The sequence below is a fragment of the Rattus norvegicus genome, chromosome X (assembly GCF_036323735.1).
Source record: "Rattus norvegicus strain BN/NHsdMcwi chromosome X, GRCr8, whole genome shotgun sequence".
NCBI lineage: Eukaryota > Metazoa > Chordata > Mammalia > Rodentia > Muridae > Rattus > Rattus norvegicus.
In genome coordinates this window covers 135,643,932-135,661,434 of record NC_086039.1, presented here as the reverse complement: position 1 = coordinate 135,661,434, position 17,503 = coordinate 135,643,932, and the positions used below count along the sequence as shown (strand labels likewise).

Below are 17,503 nucleotides of genomic sequence, written 5' to 3'. Positions count from 1 at the left end.
CAGGCTCTCCCTTATCTGCACCATCAGGGTGAGCACTCTAGCTGCTCTAGCTAGGCCACCCAGTGCCCTCGCCATCAGGAGGCAGGGTCATTTTTTTTTCTGCTCTCATGTCCTCGGGGCTGGCTCACCCATGCCTTCACTATCAGGGCCTGCTTCATTGTGTTGTCCAGGTGAGAGGCTGGGCCGGTTCTCCAGATTGTGAAACCCAGTAATGTGGTAGGGCTAGCTCCCCAGCTCTCGTGCCCTCAGGGGCCAGCTCTTCCAACTACAACGGGTGGTGAGGGCGAAGGGGGAGAGGGCACCACCCCCATACCCATATCACCTTAAGGCAGACAAGTGGTGGAGCCAGTTTTCCCTAGCCTTCATCATCAGGGCTGGCTCATCACTGCTGTGCTGCTCTGGAGAGGTGCAGGGCCTGTTTTCTAGAGTGTTGTAACAGGCAAGGGGCAAGAAGGGATCTCCTGTCTTCATGATCCCAGTACCAGCTCTCCTGACTGCCATATGTGGCAAGAGGCAAGGAGGATGGGGAAAGCATCACCCCTGCACCCGTGCCACCCTAGGGTAGATGAGTGGTAGGGCCAGATATCCTGTACTCTTGCCTTCTGGGCTGGCTCTCCTGTTCTCCCACCACCACAGTGAGGTCTGCTGTGCTTCAGTGCTGCAGCTGGCGAGGAACTAGTTAGCTTCCCTGAGCTTGTGGCCCAGAGGCATCTTTCCCAACTGCTAAATGGAGGGGAGGGGCATTACCTCTGCAGCTGGGCAGATGAATGCCCTCGGGGCCAGCTCACTCACCCACGTCATCAGGTCCAGTTCCACTGTTCTGCCTGGGTGAAGGACAAGGCCTACTCTCCAGAGCCCTGCCAGGTGAGAGCCGGGTCAGCTCCCCAGAACCTGACATCCAGTGTAGGGCAGGGCCCGTTCTGCATAGCTCCTGAACAGACATGTGGCCCAGAAACAGCTACCCCATACAGAGACATCCGCATGTTCTCCTGTGGTAATATGAGCCAAGGACATCGACATCAACCCCTGCCACTGCATAGTCATGGACTCAGACATGATTCTCATCAGGAGCTCAGGCTGGGACCCCACCATGGTCCCAGATGGCAGGACTGGACACTTATAACAATATGCTACTCCCCTCCACCCTTGGGTCGCCACAGTTTCTTCTTCATAATGCTCAAGCTGCTCCACTGTTTTCTCTCCCATCTGACCACCACATACTCTAGTGTTACCTCCAGTTCTCGGCTGGCCATGTGACTGGCAGTCTCCTGGGTGACATCTTCCATCCACGTGTGTGGCATGTAGGCAAGCAGGTGTCTATGACATGCCTGTGCCATGTTCTGGAGGGCTTGTCTGTGGGTGGCATGGCAGTCCACAGGTCTCTGTCTGTCTTCCTTCTTCAACACTTGTGCTGCCTGGATTTGATTTGATTTGATTTGATTTGATTTGATTTGATTTGATGAGTCCTAGACATAAGCTTTGGCCACCAAGCCAGGCATCAAGCTAGGATGAACAAAGGACTGCCTTCTGCTCTGCCCCTGACTGACAGAAAAACACCATCAACCACAAAGTGTCTCTTTGCTCATTGCCAGAAGGAGGCAAGGTATTTCTTGAGACGGATTTAAAGGAATGAAGATCTCCAATGGAGTGTGGGCTGGCTAGTTTATGTCTACTAGCTGCACGTTCTAGTCATATGAGAAGCCCTCATATTTAAATTTTAAAAAATGTAAATGGCTCCATAAGATCGGGCTATAACCAAGCCAGTAAGGCATTTTCTTAATTGGCGATTGATGTGGGCATGCCCAGCCCATTGTGGGTAGTGCCATCCCTGGACTGGTGGTCCTGGGTTCTCTAAGAAAGCAAGCTAAATTAACTATGGAGAGCAAGCCAGTAAGCAGCACCCCTCCACAGCCTCTGCATCAGCTGCTGCCCCCAGATTCCTACTTTGTGTTTCTGTCCTCACTGCTTTTGATGATGAACTACTATGTGGAACTGTGAGTAAAATAAACCTTGTCCTCCCTGAGATGCTTTTGGTCATGATGTTTCATCACAGCAATAGTAACCATAACTAAGATAGGCTAAATGAAGATAGGTACAGAAAAAGAAAGAAATTAATTTGTTGATTATTGAATTACAATTGTTCTGTTTTTAAATTATTTTATTTATTTACATTCCAGTTTTTATCCCCTCCCAGTCTCCGCTCACATAGTTCCTCATCCAATTTCTCCTCCCCCTTGCCTCTGAGAGGGTGCTCCTCCTCTCCTCCACCAGGCACCCTCCCTTCCCTGGAGAGAAGTCAAATCTCTTCTCCCACTGAGGCCAGACCAGGCAGTGATCCGCCATACATGTGCAGGAGTAGGGGATCAGGGGCAGGGAGGGGAAGGTTCAGACCAACCCACATATGCTTCCTGGTTGGTGGTTCTGTCTCTGGGCGCTCTCAGGGTTTGGGTTTTTTAACTCTGCTGGTCTTCCTATGCAGTCACCCTCCCCTTCAGCTTCTTCAATCCTTCTCCTAATTCAACCATAAGGGTCCCCAACTTCAGTCCAATGGTTGGGTGTATCTGTATCTGTCTCAGTCAGGTGCTTGTTGAGCCTCTCAGAGGACAACCATACTAGGCTCCTGAGTGTAAGCACATCATAGCATCAGTAATAGTGGCAGGCCTCGGTGCACCCCCATGAGATAGATCCCCAAGTTGGGCAGGTCACTGGACCACATTGCCTTTAGTCTCTTCTTGATTTTTGTCCCTGCAGTTCTTTTAGACAGGAACATTTATGGGTCAGAAATTTTGACTCTGGGTTAGTAACCCTGTCCCTCCACTTGAGGCCCTATCTACTGGAGGTGGACTCAGCAAATTCTCTCCCCTTACTGTTGAGCATTTTGGCTAAGGTCATCCCTACATTGAGTCCTGAGTCTCTCATATCCCAGGTCTCTGGTATTTTCTAGAGCATCCCCCCACCTCCTATCCCCAGATGTTGCATATTTCCATTCATTCTCCTGGCCCTCTGAGCTTCTGTTTTCTCTTTTCAGCCCTCCTACCATAGAACAAATGTCAGCAACCATCTCTCATTGATGGTCAGCACACCAAAAAGACACACTTGAGCTGAAGCTGAGTTTTATTGCGATGATATTTTAGCTAGTATCTCTAGAAGCCATATCACATCAAACAAATTTTTCCAGTGCTTGGTATTTGACCCAGGGCTTCATGCATGTTAAGCAAGTACTATCCCACTGAATGAAAACCGAGTGAGCCATTGGAAGTATGTATCAGAATCTGACTTAAACAGAATGTACCCAGTGCATCCCCACCTATACAAAATCATTTAATAAGACAAATAATATCCAATATAGACAGAAGCCTAGCATGGGCTAGCAGTCCTATATTCTATGTTTGAGGACATAGACTGACCCTGGCCTTAGAAAATACTGGGGTTTGTTCCCTGGTGACGTTTTTCTGGGAGCTCTTTCCTACAAATCTAACACCAAAGTTGCCCTTGGAAGCTTCTAAAGCCAACAACCCTTCAGGTGAGAAATCAATGCAGAAGCTCCCTGGACCCTGAGTTAAGCAATGTGTGTAGCAACTTAGTTGGCCAACAGCCTCAACCCTGCTCTCAGAGGTTGATGCCATGAAACTCTGGAGTCAGACACATATCTCTAGTAGCCAAAGTGTGGACCTCTGTCAGGATGAGCAGAGGTGACTCCATTGAGTTACACTGCTGCTGACAGTGGTGTGGTGCCAGAAGAACAGCAAACATTGTTTTTTCCACATGAGGAAAGCTTTGTTCATGCTTCTAGGGTGGAGAGTAGTGAAATAGCATTTGAGCATCATATGCAAACAGCAGAGTTTGAGTTCTTTTGAGACACTATGACAAAAGACTTGAAAAAACAAGCAAACCAAAACACTATAAGTGAGGAAAGGTTAATTTTGACTCACGATTTCAGAGAGAAAGAGAAAGGGAGGGGGTGGGGGGAGTTCAGTTCATTTCAGTGGGGTCTGGTCATGATGGTGGTAGTCTCTATCCTTGGTGACAAGACCATGTATTCACACTGTGGTCGTAGGCCAGGAAACAGAGACAATGGCTAGAATGAGGGGCAGGTATTACCCTAAAAGTTCTTCCCAAGGGACCTTCCTTTGTCATTCCACTTTTGCCCCACTTAAAGGTTCAATGACATTCAAAACCTGGGAACAAAATATGAGCCCCTGGGTGATACTATTAACTGCAACCAAAGCAAGCAACACAGCAACTGACAGTGTCTTTTTCTGTGGGCCAATTATCTGACCATGGGCAAGACAGGTAACTTTTCTGTGCCTCAGTACCCCCAACAATCTTAGATTTCTTTGGGGGTGTTGTGAACATCAAATAAACTAACACATAAAGCACTTAGACTAGAGCCCTGCATACGTGCAATTTCTTTTCTTTTTTTTTTTCTTTTTTTTCGGAGCTGGGGACTGAACCCGGGGCCTTGCGCTTGCTAGGCAAGTGCTCTACCACTGAGCTAAATCCCCAACCTGCAATTTCTTATTAAAGTGATCTTTGGTGACTTGTCACCACTTCTTCATGAACACTTAAGACCACGTTTGGTATCCTCCTCCCTGAACACATGTACACATGCGTGTGTGTGCACGCACGCGCGCGCGCACACACACACACACACACACACACTCACAAATACACTCTTCACTTTGAGCAGACTCAGTGTTTATGTCAGTTTCATGAACGTACTGTGAATCTCTCAAAGACACAAAGCAGTTCACCTTGGTTGCAACACAAAGTTCTCTGTTTCTCTTTTAATGGAAGAAGGTTAATTTATTCTTATCATAACACACTTAGACTGGACAGATTTACAGGGCTGCTTACGTTGGGGAGGATATGAATCTTTTAAAACAGTTACATAAAACAATTGCCCTCTGAACTTCAGGGTACTAATTTAGTAAATTACTTCACTATTTCTGGATGCTCTAATAACAGAAGTTAATGGGACAGACACATAAACAGGCAAGAAGTGATAGAATTAGGAACTCCAAATTCACAAAACAGACCAAAATGGCTAGATATCTGGACTCTATCAGTCTCCAAAGAAATTCAGCCCCTGCATTATTAGGTAAAGTACTAAATTTAATGTTAGTTGGAGCACAATATTATTTAAAGCCTTAAGCATGTGCGTCAATTGTACAACATAACATCTAAGAGATATCATCAGGGAACAAGAAACTAAGCAACGGTCTGCAGAGGGAAGCGATGAGTAGCCAGCAACCACCTTCTCTTTAATAACAGGATGCTGAGATAGAAAGAAGTAATTACAAAGCAATCCTCATTCTAGGCCACTTTCTATTTACACCTAGAGACACTTTCCTCACAATAGTCTATATTTTGTTATTCTTATTTTGCAGATTTAAACACTGAGGTTCAAAGTGATTATTCAAAGTGCCCTGTAAGTGTCCAAAGCCATGGTTTTAAATTGGGTTTGACATAAGCTTTGTATCAGCTCCTTAGTAAACAAAATTGATATGCCAATACTCATTGAAAAAAATTGATATGCCCTCTTAGAATAATTGTCCTGGAATTTTTACCACTGCCCAAGGTGTATGGAGAGGGGATCAATGAAGCCCAGAAGAAATGGAGTCTGGCACACAGCAAGGTTACTTGGTAGTACTGCTTTAGTATCTACTCAATTAAAATATAAAAAGACTAGACAAGGCTCTCCACTCTCTCCCTACTTATTCAATATAGTTCTCAAAGTCCTAGCCAGAGCAATCAGACAACAAAGGAAGGTCAAAGGAATACAAATTGGAAAGGAAGAAGTCAAAATATCACTATTTGCAGATGATATGATAGTACACTTAAGTGACCCTGAAGAAATTAAGTTTCATAGATGTGAAAAACCAAGTTGTAAAAACAAGGTTTTGAGAAATACATCTAACGTCAGGTTGCCTAATGTTATGACAAAGTTTTAGTGGTCAGAATGACCAGGCCTCAAAAAAATATATAAAAAGAAATATAAACTATTCGCTATTTTACTTGAAGTACTTAAAACATTCAAGGAGTGGGGAAACCAATGTATTTTGGTTCCAGTCCCAGTTCTAGGCAATTCCCAATTTGTCTGGATTTCACTTCTTCTGTTAAACAATCAAAAAAAAAAAGTAAACAACAACAACAAAAAATGAGTAGAGTTTTCAATGAAATTGAAAGAAGCTAGCAGATCCTCTCTCCAGCAAGACAATAATTGGACTACTGAAAATTTTATAACACATTTGAAAGTCTCTGGTTATTGTCCTAAGGACATAAAACAGAATTGTCCTGGAGAGGCTGAGATAGGAGAATTACAAGTACAATTTAGGTAGAACCTGTTTCAAAATAAAAATATAATACTAGAAAGAAAGGGCTGAAGGTGTTGCTTAGTGGTAGAGTACTGGTTTTTGATTGATCAGTTCAGATGAAAATATAGGTAGTGACTCTGTGTGTGTGTGTGTGTGTGTGTGTGTGTGTGCGCGCGCACACTCGAATGATATATACAATCATTTATTATTATGTATCGGTGTGGGAGTACACATCTGGAGGTCAGAGGATTTTGTTTGTTATGTATAACCAGGGTTATATCCTCTGATTCCCAATTGTTCAGTCAAAGAAGCATTCTATTAACAGAAGAATTAAACTGGAAACTTTTTGAAAGTTACCACTTGAAGACAAATTTGTGAAAATTTTGTATGTATTTTAACACCAGATAAGTCACCAACTTCACTGTCAAGGTGACTTTTCCTCATCTCCAACCACTTTCACTTAACTCTTAGCACCTTTCCAGAAACTTCTTAGTATGTTTAAATGCATAAACTTGAAATAATGATTAGAATGATTGTCTGGTTTGAATTTAAAAATTAAGCAAAGGGTGACACATAAGAGAAGCAGATTGTATTTTGGGTCTCCCAAACTCATCTCCGTATCCTATTTTCTGAGTCTTCCTAGCGATGGAACTGAGGCTATCAAATTGTTGTCCAAAGACTTGTCATGTTTTCAAATAGGACTGAAGATAAATTGGAAAACATTTCTTATGTAAAATTATTCTGCCATTTCATATGTGAACCTTTCTGGGAAAGATTCTGAGAAAAAGTAAAATACAAGAGTTCTGCTTAAATTATATATGAGGAGAAAGACAAAGTGATATATAAGAGAAAAACTTGCCTCAATGTAAATTGAAAAATAGGGGATAAAATTATGTAAACTTGGACCAGTAAGATGGCACATCAGAAAAGGCACTTGACACCAAACCTGGTGACCTGAATTCAATTCCTGGGCTCCACATGGTAAAAGAAGAGAACAGACTCATGAAAGTACACATAGTAAATAAAAATTGAGTGAGTCGGTAAATAAACAAATTGCATGTTTTAAAAGAGCCAAGCATGATGGTGCACACTTGTAACCCCAGCACTTGGGAGGTAGAGGCCATTGGAATGCTATGAGCTCAAGGCTAGCCTGGTTGGCATAGTGAGTTCTAGGCCAGCCAAGGTGACACAGGGAGACCACATATCAAAAATAGCATTTTGGTGATCCCTGGTGACATATTGCTATATCTGTACATCATAGCATCACTCAACCTGCGTCAGAGCTTCTTGCCAATAATTAACAGAGAGGCCCACAACTGGGGAGAAAAAGCGTTCACTCATCCCTAAATGGACGTCTTTATCAAACCTTTCCCTAAAGAAACTATGTGTCTCTGCTCCATCTCTGCAATTCTTTTAGACAGGACAAGTTTTGGGTTGGTTGGTACACTTATCCCTCTCCTGGGTGAACTGCCTGGCTACAGGAGGTGGCCTCTTCAGGTTCCATATCCCCATTGCTAGGCATCTTGGCTTAAGTCACCCACATGGACTCCTGGGAGCCTCTCCTATTCCAGGTCTCTGGGACTACCTTAGAGATGTGCCACCCCAACCCCAGCTGAAGATTTCCATTCATCCTCCTGGCCCTTTGGGCCTGTTTCTTGTCTCTCCTTGCTCCTGATCCTGTCTCCCCATCCCCCTCCCCTTCTTCTCTCCTGTTGGTATCTAGCAGTGATGTCACCTGGTCACCCACAGGGACCAGGGACCTGTCCATCTGTTGCTATGGCAGTAGCCATACATTCCCAGCATGCATTTGGTTCAGCTCCCACCTTCACCTGCGAAGCAGTTACATCACAGTTCAAATAAAGGGCAGACCTTTTCTGCCCCTTCCTCTTCTTTTTTCTCTCTTCTCCCCCACACCCTTGTCTCCACTGTTCCCAATAAACCTCTTCCACGTGGGACCATTATTGGCCTGGTGTGGTGTGTTCAGACACAAGCCACAACTCTATCACAACATCTCCCACCTCGTTCCCTCCCTCCCTCTGCCTCCTATGACTGTTTTGTTTCCTCTTCTAAGTGTGATTCAAACATCCTTGTTTAGTCCTTCCTTCTTGTTTAACTTTGGGTCTGTTGCATGTATTATGGGTATTCTGTACCTTATAGCTAATGGAACCTCACAGGAAGACCAACAGAGTCAACAAACCCCTGGGAGCTCTCAAAAGACTGGGCCACCAACCAAAGAACAAATAGGAGTTGGAAAGAGACCCAATCCCCCAGCCCCTGACCCAGCACACATGTAGCAGACAGGCAGCTCAGCACTCATGGCTATCTTGTCTCCCCTCAGTGGGAGAGGATACCCCTAATATGCCAGCGTGGAGCATACCCAGAGGGACCACCCTCTCAGAAGAGAAGGTGAGAGGGATGGGGGGATCCAGTGAGGGAGGGACCTGAAGTGGAAGCAGCAATTGTGGTGTAAATTAATGCATGAAAGAATGAATGAATTAAAAAGTACTACTGTAAACATTAAAACAAGAGAAAACTGCCCAGGAGGCAGTCAATTATGAAACCACTACCAGGTAGCAGTACTAGAGCTTACCTAACTTTGTGACTCAGAAACATGTAATGGTCCCCTTTTCTTGTTCCCTTTTTATCTCTCAGGTTGTGGCCTTAGAATGCTTTTCAGGATACTGGACTCTTTTACTCTTGGATTCTGAAGCTACACCCTTCCTCCTTCTGCCATATGGCTTATTATGAACAGTAAGGTTTCCTCACTTCCTCCTTCCATTGTCCTCTCCTATGCAGCTGCCAAGATTTACAGCTTGCCTGCCCAGGGGCCCTTCTTTTAAACTCTAATAAAACTGTCTTTTAACTTCCTTCTGAAAAACAAGACAAAAGAAGACAAAAAAGAAACTAACTTCTGGGTTTTTGGTAAGCCCAGAAGTTTAACAAAGTGTATTTCTGGGTATATGCATAAAGGTATTCCTATACCATTTGATCGGGATGGGTTGGACTGAGTGAATAAACAGATAAATCCCTTGATGGGATCTGTTTGGATGTCATTATTGGGAAATGGTGAACGGTGGAAGACCAACTTGAAGGAAGTGAACCAGAGGTAGTATATTCATGGATTTGATTCCATGCCTTAGTCTCTTCCTGCATTCTTCTTCTCTTGACTTCTTATAAGACAGGAAGTGAAGGATAGACAGTCATATGCTCCTGTGACCATGTTCTTCAGCTCATATGCACTGGGGATGACCAAACATGACCAGCCCTCTGAAATCATGACTCGAAACCATTCCCTCATTCCTTAGATCTTTTCCTCAGGCATTTTGACCTAGTGATAAGAAAGAAACTTATCTCAGCAAGGCAGCTGTGGAGGTTAGATGAGTCAGTCACATGAGAGCTAGGCAATCAACATTCCAGTGTGGCAGAAGGAAGTCAAAAGCCATCCACACACAGCTGAGAAGCACTACTGAGGGTTGATAGCTTCTGGGGAATGGAGAGTCAGTTTGCTTTAAGGGTGTGGTCCTTGGCAGTTTGACCACACTCTGGCGAAGGGTTCTACACCCATGAATACATGGCCATCACTTTTAGACTTCATTCTATGGGTTATTAAAAAATAGAAGACAACAGCATCAGTTTTAGGGCTGGAGAGATGGCTCAGTGGTTAAGAAAAAATAGAGGATACGAAGTTTGAGGAATGGCACATATGAGCAGGATTTAGAGGCAATTTGTCAGGGGTATCTGATCAAAATGCAGTGTATACATGCTTGAAATTCTCAAAATTGAATAAAAATATCCTGCGTGAGGTAACTCAGTCACAAAAGAACATGGCGGGCCCTCACTGATAAGTGGATATTAGCTCAAAAGCTCGGAGTACCCAAGACACAATTCACAGACCACATGAAGCTTAAGTAGAAGGAAGACCAAAGTCTGAATGTTTCAGTCCTTCTTAGAAGGGGGAACAAAATACTCACTGAAAGAATCACAGTGACAAAGAGCAGAACAGAGACGGAAGGAAAGGTCATCCAGAGACTGCCTCACCTAGGGATCCATCCCACATACAGTCACCAAACCTGGTCACTAATGCTGATGCCAAGAAGTGCTAGCTGACAGGAGCCTGATATGGATGTCTCCTAAAAGGCTCTGCCCGAGCCTTATTGATAGAGAGGCAGAGGCTAACAGCTAACTATCGGAATGAGCAAGTGGTCTCCAATGGAGGAGTTAGAGAAAGGTCTGAAGGAGCTGAAGGGGTTTGCAACCCCATAGGAAGAACAACAATAGCATCCAACCAAACCCCGCCGATCCCCCAGAGCTCCCAGGGACCAAACCACCAACCGAAGAGTACACATGGAGCTGCATATGTAGCAGAGGATGGACTTGTCAGGCATCAGTGGGAGGAGAGGCCCTTGATCCTGTGAAGGTTAGATGTCCCAGTGTAGGGGAATGCCAGGATCACTGGTGAGGCAGGAGGGAGGGGGGGGGGTGTAGCACCCTCATAGAAGCAGGGAGAGGGGGATGGAATAGAGGGTTTCTGGGGGGGGGGAAACCGGGAAACATTTGAAATGTAAATTTAAAAATATCCAATAAAAGAAAAAATTTAAAAAATGTTTAAAGAAACTAAATGAGTTAGTGATGTTGCTACACAACAGACCTATGAAAATATTTATAAAAGTTAAAAATAATTGTAGCTGGGCATGGTGACACACTCCTTTGTTACCCTGTACTCACAATGCAGAGACGGGTGGATCTTGGTGACTTAAGGGCCAGCATGGTCTACAAATCAGGCTCCAGGCCAGCTAGCTAGGACTACACAGACAAACCTTGTCCCAAATAGTAAGGGTTAACAAGAAGATGGTTTAGAGAATCAAAGCACTTACTGCCAAGCCTGACGATCTGAGCTCAATACTCATGGTGGAATGAACAGCCTGACTCTGTTAAGTTGTCCTCTGACTTCCACATACAAACATACAAATATACATGCACATGTGTGCATGTGCACACACAGGGACACACACACACAGGCGCGCACACACACACACACATATACACACACACACAGAGACACAGAGACAAAGAGACAGAGACACAGAGAGACAGAGACTGAAACAGAGAGACAGAGAGAAACATAATATTTTAAATTAAAAATAATTTAAATAATGATGACAAGAGTTTTTCAGTATTAATTAAGCCTCATGTATCACTTTCTGAACATAATATAATCCTTCTTCACACTCTTTAGTTAAGGTGATAGCCATCAAATTATTCTCAGAAAATGGCTATCTGTTCTCTTTCTAATGAATATGCTTTTTATGGGAAAGTATTTTAAAACTGTTGAATATCCTGCTACTCCACCAATGTTATACAATATTGTCTCAGAGTTTCTATTGCAACGATGAAACACCATGAGCAAAAGCAACTTGGGGAGGAAAGGGTCTATTTTATCACACAGCTTATAAATCTATCACTCAGGGAAGTCAGAGCAGGAAGTTCACAGCAGGATCCTGGAAACTGATTACTGGCTTGTCCTCTTGGCCGCTTGCTCGGTCTGCTTTCTTATATCATAAGACCAGGGGTGGAACCACCCACACAAGCTAATCCCTTCCACCACAATTATTGATCAAGAAAATACCCCACAGATTTGTACAGTCTTACCTTATGGTGGCATTTTTTCAAGTAAGATTCTCTCTTCCCACATATGTCCAGGTTTGTGTCAAGTTGACAGAATCCAAGCAGCACAAGTAGATTTATTTGAATCTTGTCTACAGTAGTTACCGTTTTAATAGATGCTACATAATGACATTTCTAATTCCACCATTGGTCCGAAATTCTTTGCTGGTACTGAAATTACTTTCTGTATATTCTATGACTAAACAAATAATTAAATACAATTTGGATGAAGAAAGCTAGATTTCTTATTGTCAGAAAGTGCAGGTACAAATACAAGAAGCAGGAAAAACAGAATGAACCAACTGGGACATAAGAGCATTAAGAATGTGAACTTTTTGATGCTTAATTTATTTAATAAATTTTAAATTTAACTGTTATCTATGTAGAAGCTCAGGTTGTCCCTAATTTGGTCAAATGGAAACACTGGAAAGATGACTCCTGTTTTCTTTTGACACACCTCTGTCACATTTGAGTAGTGTCTAATGTTCTTGTGCACCAGTACATTCCAGATTCATCTTTTCATTTTTGGTTTGTCCTAGCCTTGAAATTAGACATTTCTTCATAGAGCCGTGATTCCTTCCAGTAATTAGAAACCAAGAGCAGAGCCTTGGGAATACCCATTGCTTCTAGGCCCAACAGCTAGAGAAGCAGTGTGGGATGTGTGTGTGTGCATGTGAGTGTGTGCGTGTGTGTGTGTGTGTGTGTGTGTGTGTGTGTGTGTGTGTGATCAATTGATTGAGAACAGATCTCATGTACTGCAAATCATCTTGGCTATGTAGCTAAGAATGACCTTAACTCTTGATCCTCCTGTCTTTACCTCACAACTGGTTCAAACAGAATCCAACCAGCACAAATAGATTTATTTGAATCTTGTCTTTTCCCACTTCTCATATTTGCAGGTGTCTTCTCTGACAATAAGAAATCTAGCTTTCTTAATCCATATCATATTTACTTATTTGTTCAATCCTAGAACACACAGAAAGTAATATCAGTATTACTATCCCACTCCTTTGAGAAAAAGAACTCCACCAACTAGAATTCAATATTATTTTAGAGTTCTTTCATCTGTACCCCAGGGTCATGCTGTCCAAATAGTATCTCCAAAGGTTATTTAATGGTGGGAGTAGCAGCAGTGGCCCAGCAGACCAGCTTTGCAAACTCTGTGAGGGAAGAACCTGAGGAGTGGACTAGGACACTTGCGGCCAAACTTCTGCGTGCAAGTGTGATAAGGGGAAATGGCAGAAGAAAAGAATAAACCCTCAAGGTGGGGGGAGGGGTGTAGAAGCCAAAAGAGAAACAGGCCAAAGATGCCTACCTTCCTTAACCACTGAACTGCAAATAACAAAGGGCTAAAGTGGAGAATGCAACCTCTCTTCAAAGCATGAGAGAAAGAAGCCAAGTCTGATTAATAGGACATACTGCATTGTTCTCCAAACACAAACTTTTAGAGGAAAACAATGTTCCCCTGTCACATTTGTTAGCTGAGAACTCTTTTATTTAAAAATTTAAAGTGGGAAGGTGAGACGACTCTGCTAGTAAGCAATTCTCCATACTAAGCCCAATCCAATCTCCAAGATCCTCTTGGTAGAAGGAAGGAAGCAACTCACAAATGTTCTTATCAATTCCACTGTACACCCCTGCCACTACGAGGTCCAGAAGCAAATCAGTAAAGCAATTTGCTCCTTGTATTTTTTTTTTCAAAAGGACGATAAAATACATAGAATTCGAATTTGGGGTGGTTTCCACTTTCTTACATGTTAAGTAGACATTTATTCTATAGGTTGGGGGAAACATTTTTTTCATGTCAGACTTAAAGAATACCAAATGGCTATTTGGAGTCACGGCTATAGTGGTTTATTCCTGTGTTACTTTTCCCTCCCTTTTATTATAAATAGATTCTTTTCTCATACAATGTAGCCTGGCTACAATTCCCATTCCTCTATTCCTCTCAGTGTTTTTCTACCTCCCTTCCCATCTGGATCCACTCCTGTTTTGTAGTTCTGTCTCTCATTAGAAAAGAACAGGCCTCTAAAAGTGGATCTCTGTGAGTTCAAGGCTAGCCTGGTCTACACAGCAAGTTCAGAACAGGCAAGACTACACAGAGAAACCCTAAAAGAATTAAAAGAAGAGGAAGAGGAAGAAGAGGAAGAAGAGGAAGAAGAGGAAGAAAAAGAGGAGGGGAGGAGGAGGAGGCTTCTAACAACAAAATAAAACATAGTAAGATAAAACAAAACCCATCACATTGAAGCAAACCAATAGGATTAACAAAGCCTAGGAAAAGGCAGAAGAATCAGTGACCAATTCATTAACACACTCGGGAATTCCATAAAAACACTAAACTGAAAGCTATAATATATACACAGGGGACCTGGTGCAGACCTGTGCATACCTTGTGCTTGCTGTGTCAATCTCTGTGAGTTCATATGAGCCTCGCCCAGTTGATTTAGAGCCTGATTTTCTTGGTGTTCTAACCGCTCTGGCTCTCACACTCTTTCCAGCTCCTTTTTGTCAGGGTTCCATGAGATCTTGGGTTAGGCATTTGATGGAAACATCTCATTTAGACCTATGTAGCTATGTGTTCCAAAGTTGCACAATCCCACTCCCGTGTGTGTGTGTGTGTGTGTGTGTGTGTGTGTGTGTGTGTGTGCCTGTATGTGTTTCTCTGTCTCTCTCTGAGTCTCTCTTTTTCTCTCTGTCTCCCTGTCTTTCTGTGCCTGCCTCTCTTCTCTGTCATTCTCTGTCTCTGTCTGTCTCTTTGTCTTTCTCTGTCTCTGTCTTTGTCTCTGTCTCTCTGTCTCTGTATCTCTCTGTCTCTGTCTCTCTCTATCTGTGTGTTTGTGTGTGTATGTGTGTTTCTATCTCTGTCTCTCTCTGAGTCTCTCTTTTTCTCTCTGTCTTTCTGTGCCTGCCTCTCTTCTCCATCATTCTCTGTCTCTGTCTGTCTCCCTGTCTATCTGCCTCATTGTATTTCTCTGTCTCTGTCTTTGTCTTTGTCTCTATCTTTTTCCCTGTCTCTGTCTCTCTGTCTCTGTCTCTGTCTCTGTGTGTGTGTGTGTGTCTGTCTGTGTGTGTGTGTGTGCTCCTGTGTGTGCACATGCACTCATGACCATGTGTATACACCCCCCTGTGCTGTCTTGTAGGGTCCAGAAGAAGATGGTCTACCGCTCTTCATCCTACTCCTTTAAGACACAGTCTCTGAATCTGGAGCTAGGCTGGCAGTCAGAATGCCTTAGTGACCCTTCTGTCTTCCTACCCCTTCTAATAAAGCACTGAAGTTACAGACAAATGCTCAGTCATGCTCAGCACTTTGACGTGGCTTCTGAGGAGTTGAACTCATACCCTTAGGCTTGTGCAGCAAACGTCCTTACACATAAGCCCCAGGCCCTTAAAACATTTCAGTAACTTTTTTGTATATTGTTATTAATTAGTATTTGCTTTTGTTTAAGCTTAAAACAAACTCACTAGTAGATAAAACAAGTACTACCTCCAAATATCTCTACACTGTAAGCATCAGAATTTGCATATATTCTTCAAGGACTCATTTAAGAATGATACATGACTAATCCATGCTATTGACACACAGAAATTTTCCTGGATTGTACCAGGAGCACTCAGAAAATCACAAGTATCCTTATGAGACAGAGGGAAAGCAAAAGGACTGGTATGTGTGTGTGGAGGGGGGGAAGGGGAACAATATGAAGTGACCCTCCTTGTTTTCAATATGAAGGAAGATGTCAGCAGACTAATGAAGCTGGACAAGGCAGGAAGCAGAATTTGTTTGTCCTAAAAGTGCACAGAAGGAATCAGTGCTGCAGGCACTTTTATTTCATCTCAGGTTTCTGACATCTACAACTGTGTGACAATGAGTTTTTCATTTTAGGCTGGTATACCTATGCTAGTGTGTGACAATGGCAATAGAATCCTAATCCATGTTGACGTCAATAACATTTCACATTAACAGTAAAGCTTCATAAACAAAGTATTAAGTCTTAACTTTTTAAATTAAAATATTGACTTACCTGAAATTTGAAGAATGTACTTTGTGATTAATTGGATTTTCAGTTTTATTGGGTTTATGGGATATAAAATATATTTTAAAGGTTTTTAAAGATATTTAAAGGTTTTAAATATTTTAAAGATGTCAAAAATACTATCTCTCATGTAGCTTATTAAGAGTTTATTTTCTCTTATTTCCTTCAAATCTTGTTGTCTTTTAAAGATAGCAATGCTAAAATAATTATAATTTTTAAATGGTGGTGTAGGCCTTTAATCCTAGCACTCAGGAGGTAGAGGCAGGCACATCTGTGAGTTCAAGGCCAGCCTGGTGTACAAAGTGAGTGCCAGAAAAATCAGGGCTGTTACACAGAGAAATTCTGCCTTGAAAACCCAAAAAGATACAACTGTTATTTTTGATATTTTCTTTTTATTAAAAAGGACATCAAGTTTGAAGGTAGTAGGGGATGATGTGTACATGTGGGAGGCCTTAGGGAGCACAGAGGCAAATGTAATAAAAATAAATTCCTTGATATTCTCAACGAACTAATACAAATATTAGACTGAAAATATGCAGTCATCTTAAAACTTGTAAAAAGAAATTTCAGAGGTCCCATGGTCATTTTTACTTACATTTTTTTCTTGATTGATTCATTAAGGACATTGTAGAATTTTTCTAAGTATCAAGTATTGAAAGATATTTGTGAGTGATTTTTTTTGGCACGATTTCACTGTGACCTAAGAACATATGCTATATAAATAACTTGCTTTTGTTAATCAGTGTAAGTTTCTCTTTTAACTTGGAATTTTAAGATGAGAAGAAACCACAGCTAACTGAATTTTAAATAAAATACTGTTATAACTTTATTAATTGGGTAGCATATGTCTTATACCAAAGAAAAATAAACTTTCAATGGGCCAGTCAGGATACACACTAATGAATGAAATTGAACATTTACATATATTAGCTGAAGATTTTGTAATGTTGAAAGGCTATCATTCGAATGTGAGTGTTGGTAAGAAATACCAAACACCATTGCTGTGCAGCCTTGGGTAAGTGAGTTAATTTCATGTTCTAGGCCAAGTTAACTGCAACTTTGTTGTATTCAAAGTGAAAACATACTGAAACTCTTTCATGGATGTCAACATCACTAAACAACATGGAAACAATCTAGAATAGTTGGGACATTAAATAATGTAGCAACTAGTATAAAAGGTTAGCCTAGGCCAGAGCCCAAAAGGATGAGCATGTGGGAGATACTTCATATGTTGTTTCTCCTTCTCTGTTCACATCTATGGTTATCTTAGGAATTCGCAGAAGCTGTACTGAAGGAGTAAGTTAAGTTCTCCTTTTCTTGCAGAAGATGTGGTATTTGTTAGTTATATTGGCAGGCATTCACTTGCTTTATTGTTATTGCTTCTTTCTAAATAAAAGGAATGCCAGCAGGTTCCCAGCTCCGGTTGCTCTGTTCTTATTGAGGTTTTTCTCCTACCAAATGCTGAAACTTGTCATCAATTAAACTAATGGT

General features: G+C 42.2%; 1 non-coding gene across 1 annotated transcript; it reads right to left on the bottom strand.

Moving 5' to 3' along the window:
• Positions 1-1,457: 1,457 nt before the first annotated feature.
• Positions 1,458-1,597, bottom strand: LOC120099481 (small nucleolar RNA SNORA48). Its single transcript, XR_005498652.1, has one exon. It is a non-coding gene; the product is annotated as a small nucleolar RNA SNORA48 (small nucleolar RNA).
• Positions 1,598-17,503: the final 15,906 nt, after the last annotated feature.